The sequence below is a fragment of the Coenobita brevimanus genome, chromosome 55 (genome assembly GCF_032717465.1).
Source record: "Coenobita brevimanus isolate Jiangsu-jjx chromosome 55, ASM3271746v2, whole genome shotgun sequence".
Classification (NCBI taxonomy): domain Eukaryota; kingdom Metazoa; phylum Arthropoda; class Malacostraca; order Decapoda; family Coenobitidae; genus Coenobita; species Coenobita brevimanus.
This window is the reverse complement of record NC_137008.1, coordinates 57,591,255-57,597,254: the sequence shown is the minus strand read 5'-3', so window position 1 is coordinate 57,597,254 and position 6,000 is coordinate 57,591,255.

Here is a 6,000-nt window from a genome sequence, read left to right as displayed (position 1 = left end):
TCACGAGTCAACTTATGCTGCATTTCAAGCACCAACATTAATCCCAACTCAGGTGAAACCTTAAGTGCCAACTTGGGTCAAAACTCAAGCACCAACTCAGGTCCCAACTCAGGTACCAAACGCAAGTACCAACTTAAGTCTTAACACAAGTACTAACTCAAGTCATAACTCAAGCGGTAACTTAGTCTCGACTCAAGCAACAACTTAAGTATCAACTCAAGCGTCAAATGAATTCCCAACTCAAGTGCCAACATAAGTTACAACTCAAGTGGCAACTTAAGTCCCAAATCATGAATTAACTTAAGTGCCAACTCAAGTGCCAACGTGCCAACTCAAGTACGAATATTAATCCCAACTCAAGTGCCAACCCACGTCTCAACTCAAGCGCTAACCTCAGTCCCAACTCAAGCATCAGCTTAATCACAACTCAAGGGTCAGCATAGGTCCCAACTCAAGTGCCAACGTAAGCTCCAACTCAAGTGCCAACATAAGTGCCAACGTAAGCGCCAACCCAAGTGCCGACGTAAGTTTCAACGTAAGATTCAACTCAAGTGCCAACGTAAGTGCCAACTCAAGAACTAACAAGTGCCAACTAAAGCGCCAACTTATGTTGTAACTTAAGCGCAAACGTAACTCCCAACTCAAGTGACAACATCAGTGCCAACTCAAGTGACAACACAAGTGCCAACTCAAGTGACAAAATAAGTGCCAACTCAAGTGACAAAATAAGTGCCAACTCAAATGCCAACTCTGGTCCAAACTCAAGCGCCAACTTGGATTCCAACTCAAGCGCCAACTTAAGTCCCAACTCAAGCGGCAACCTGAGTCCCAACTCAAGCGCGAACTTAAGTCCCAACTCAAGCGCCAACTTAAGTTCCAACTCAAGCGCCAACTTAAGTTCCAACTCAAGCGCCAACTTAAGTCCCAACTCAAGCACCAACTTAAGTCACAACTCAAGCGCCAACCTAAGTCCCAATTCAAGCGCCATCTTAGGTCCCATCTGAAGCCTCAATTTAAGTTCCAACTCAAACGCCAACTTAAATCCCAATTCAAGCGCCAACTTAAGTCCCAACTCAAGCACCAACTTATGTCCCAGCTCAAGTGCCAATGACCGATCTCAAGCGCAAACTTAAAGACCCATTTCAAGTTCCAACTAAAGTCCCAACTCAAGTGCCAAGTTAGTTCCCAACTTGTCCCAATTTAAGTGCCAACTTAAATGCCTCAAGTGGCACTCAGGTGGCACCTATGTGGAAGTGTTCTACTTAAGTGTCACTTAAGTTCAAGTTCCACTTAAGTGCCACTTGAGTGGAACTTGAGTGGCACTTAAGTGGAACTTGATCTTAAGCAGCAGTTAAGTAGAACACACACACACACACACACACACACACACACACACACATACATTCTCTCTCTCTCTCTCCCCTAACCAACAAAGATTCAAGGGTGAATTTGCATCTGTAATTACTTAAGCTTTACGAATTATTTTTTTTATGCATGGAAGGAACCAAAGGCCAGAAGCCCGCACGATTTCTCCCTCCCAGAAATTAAATACATTAATAAGAGGGCTGAATTCAGGATGTGTTCATTTGGAGATGCCTGGATGCACTGCGTTTGAAAGACTGGAGGTCATAGGCAGTAGGAAATACAGAGGAAGACAGTTTCAGAGTTGGCCTGATGCATACATGGAGGACTGGGAGTAAATCGTATAGAAAAGAGATGAGAGCAGGGTTGGAGTAATTGTAATTGTAATTTAACTGAAATGTAATTATTTAGAAATATTGTAATTGTAATCATAATTGTAATTAAAAGTAAAATTGAAGTAATGAATTGTAATTGTAATTAACTGAAAAGTTAATTGTAATTAAATTGGTATTATGAAAGAGAAGGAGAGTGGTAGTGGTAAGTTTATCCCATACCCAGCTGTCATTATGGGATTAAGATGCCACAGGATTAACCCAGCTAAGCCGCGTTTTGACAGTTCTCCTGCCTTTGTCCTCTACACTCTCATGGCACCTGACCCACCTGAGTCGAGGCCACCGAGAAAAGTGGCCTGGGTTGAGCTGGGTTGTGATAATTTTGATGGTCGACACACAGCATTTAACACTGCATCTGCCTATGAGGAAATTGTCAATCGGTTCAGTATTCAAGGGAAAGTAAAGAAAGTTGTAGCTGATGATGCATCTTAATGGTGAAAGTATTTGACATTTCCTTCCCAAGTTTCTACATAGATCAGAAGCAAGAGGAGGCTGGAAATTCGAGTGACCCCAACATCGCTGATGAGGATATTTGCTTTGAAGATGTTCTGACTTTCCTTCCTCAAAGAATGGGAGGTTTTGCCCGGCCTTTAGTTCCTTGTTCCTTGCATTAAAAAAAAAAAAAAAAAATACTCAGCAACTTCCCTGTCTTCCTTCTCAACGCAGTCCACATCCAAACAGTTTCAGATCTGTAATAAGATAGTGACCCAAATATCTTTACTTCGTTATCTAAAAATTGTCTGAACTTCTCTATGGATCCTTGATTTATTATTTATTATTAGGTGTGAATATTGTTAGGTTTATGAAAGAGATGATTCATTGTGTGTGTGTGTGTGTGTGTGTGTGTGTGTGTGTGTGTGTGTGTGTGTGTGTGTGTGTGTGTGTGTGTGTGTGTGTGTGTGTGTGTTATTTTCAGCGCATTTAATCACGCAGATTCCCAACTATCAGCTCAGTTGATGGCCAAGTGATAACACTGTTGTTTACGAGTCAAATGAAAATACCACTAACAATGAAGGGAGTCAGCATGAGCAGAACATAGAGCAATCTGTAGCATGTAAAGGTTATCAAGAAAGTCAACAAGCAGATGATGATGAGGGAGTAATATCTGAAAGAAAACAGACAATAAAGAACTCTAGAGCTGGTAAATTAGGAATATTAGGTAAGACACTTATCGCTTTAAAATCACTTATCGCGAAAGATAGTTGCGATGTTGAAGCGGTTCAGGTTGTAATCGATGGTGTAGATGCCTCTGCTATATGTCCTGAGTAATGTCAGTTAAAGCTCACTGAAATCTTATTTCAACAAGATCATGATAAGCAGCATTCGGCAGATTCATACCTGGACCTCGCTAGGAAAAAGGCTTATGAACATTATACCAAGCTAGGAGCTGGATGAGGTGAAAGGAAAATGATGGATATACCGTAGCAGATCCAATGAGACCTCTGCTGATAGAGTAAATTTGAGGGCCTCATGTCAAGGATCATGATACCGTAGAAAGCATCCTCAAAGAATTCTTTAAACAAGAGGAATGCTGTGGTGCACAGAGCTGAGCAAGAGGCCAAGCTCATGCCTGGCGAAGAGATATACCAGAATAAGATGCGGGAACTTGAGTCAGAAGAGCAACACAAGTTAACACGAGAAAAGAAAGGAACGGGCTGAAGTTGCTGCTGCTGCTGCAGCTGAACAAGCCTGGGACGACTTTGCAGAAAGAGTGTCCAGGGGAACGGTCACAGAAATAGGAAAAATCGGACCAAAGTTGAAACCAGCACTCGGGAGCGTCCCATGGAACAACCAGGTTTGGAGTTCAGCCAAGGATAGCAGGCCAGTAAGGCTCGATCCTCATGCAGAACCATGATGCCCACGTGGTAGAGAGAATGACAGAAACTGCAAGGTTGTAAGAATTCAGCAGTCTAAACCTCTTGAGACGGTGACAGCTCAGCCAGAACGCCAACATCTTAAGGAACCTCCTCCCACAAAACATCACAGACAAAGTAATGATGAATGTAATTAACAGACAGCAAGCTCTATGAATGAACTACAACATCTCGTGGAAGTGCTTCATCTACCGAAGATGGAATTACAAGTCTTCGATGGAAACCCGCTCGAATACTGGAGATTCCTAAATAGCTTTGATGAAATCATCGGTGGGATTTCAATGAGTTCAGCTAAGCGAAACGCTGTTGCAGTTATGTACTGGACCTGCTGTCAAAGCGGTGCAGTGTCACGCTGTTATGTGATGAAACCTGATGAAGGATACAAAAGGGCGAGAGAGATCCAGAAGGAGAGGTTTGGTAATGACCTCATAGTATTGCAAGCCTGGCTAAGCATGATCATGCAAGGCCCCCAAATTATTCCAAATGACAAGGTCAGGCTGCAAATACTTGCAGACATCAAGAATTTCTTACTGCTCAAAGCTATTGGAAAGAAGGGCTAACTGGACTCAGTACGTTATGGTCAAAATAGCCGAGACACTGTCCTATGTTTGTTGAAGCTGGGCCTGGGACGTTTCAAAGTAAAATATAAGGAGTACCCTTAAGTAGAAAAGCTTACCGATTTCATTGAGCAAGCTGCAAAGGAACCAAATGAGCTACAGTTTGGAAATTTAATGAAGACACCACATGAGGAAAAGAGAGGAAGGAGACCCATGAAGGAAAATGCTGGACCCAAGGAAGTTTGGTTAAATATAAAAGCTCGTGATAGGGACGCCGCCAACATTTCATCCGAGTCAGAGAGAAGAGTGAAGCTAGAGCTAGAACGCAAGCAACATGAAAAAACCCTGGTGTCAGCTTTGTAATAAAGAACCCTTGATTATCAGACTGCGGACAGTTCCAGAACTTCACTTCAGAGATGAGACTGAGTTTAGCCCGAAACGGGAGACTGTTTTAACTGCTCGAGAGAGTACACCGGGTGGCTCAGTGAAGGAGAGGTCCACTTCTGGTGTAAAGGCTTGCGACCTATGGCATTCCAAGTTATTGCACGTGGCTTTCCGGTACCGGTACATGGAAAAGGAAGACTAAGGGGACCAGCAGAAGTACTGTAGACACATCAGTCTACTTACAGAAGGTACAGATGCAGGACACAGAAACTAATGACATAATAACCCCGTCGATAGTTGGTGTCTTTGTATACGGTATGGCAAGGGTGGGTCCAAGACAGATCGACCTCTTGCCCTTGTAAACCCACGAAGTAACGGGATATTCTGTTCCCAGTCTTTAGTGGAAAACTTGAACTTTCAGAAAGTTTCTATCTTGAATAGCAAAACAGCTACAGATCCAGGGAGAGTTTCCTTGGAGCTGAGGGATGCTGGCCGTAAAAATATGCAACTAGTAAGCCTACCTAAAATGTTTGCGGTGAAAAAGATTCCTGATTTTCTCAATAGTATAGCTATTCTATGATGGGATTTCGAGTAGTGGAAGCACTTACAAGATCTCCAAGTCTCCCCAAGAATAACCTCCGCATTGAAATGATTATTGGTCAGACTTACCAAGCGATCTTGTAACCACTAGAGGTAAGGCATGGTCAAGGTGGCGATCCCTACGCTATCCTCACAAAACTAACCTGGACAGTTAATAACGACCCGTGAATACCAACTCTTAAGAGGAAAAGGTCATCTCCAACTACATTAATTCTGTAACAGTGCCTGAAACAAGCGCAAAGACTCAGGTAGAAAAGTTCTGGGCAGTAGATGGAGGTCAACAGTTAGAAGAAAAGTCAACAATGACTGTAGAGGTCCAAACGGCTTTGGACCTTTGGCCTCGATCTATTGTTATGAAAGTCGGTAATTATGAACCACCAATACCTCTCTGGTATGCATGCTAATTGTACGAGTAGTACGCCCCCCCAAAAAAAAAAAAAAAAATGATCTAAAGCAACGCCCAGCTAAGGATGTTAGTCTTCTGGAAAGTTACATATCTAAACAACTCAGTACTGTAGCTAAGGCATATGTTCAACATATTCCCCAAAGAAATCAGTGCCTTCCCAGGAACGACTTAGTATCTGTCTATATTTAAACGCAAAACATACAGTACTAGTAAGCCTGTTGTCTGAGTGTGTAGCCGTGTCCCATGGATACATTTATAGGAGACTGGAGCTCACAAATAAAACAGTTCTATGTTTTGCTTAGATTCAGGCAGGAGAAAATAGCTATCATGGCAGAAGCTGAGTCCATGTTCCATCAGGTACGTGTTACACCAGAGCACAGGCACGTGTTAAGGTTCTTTTGGTGGACAGATGGAGATATTGCTGG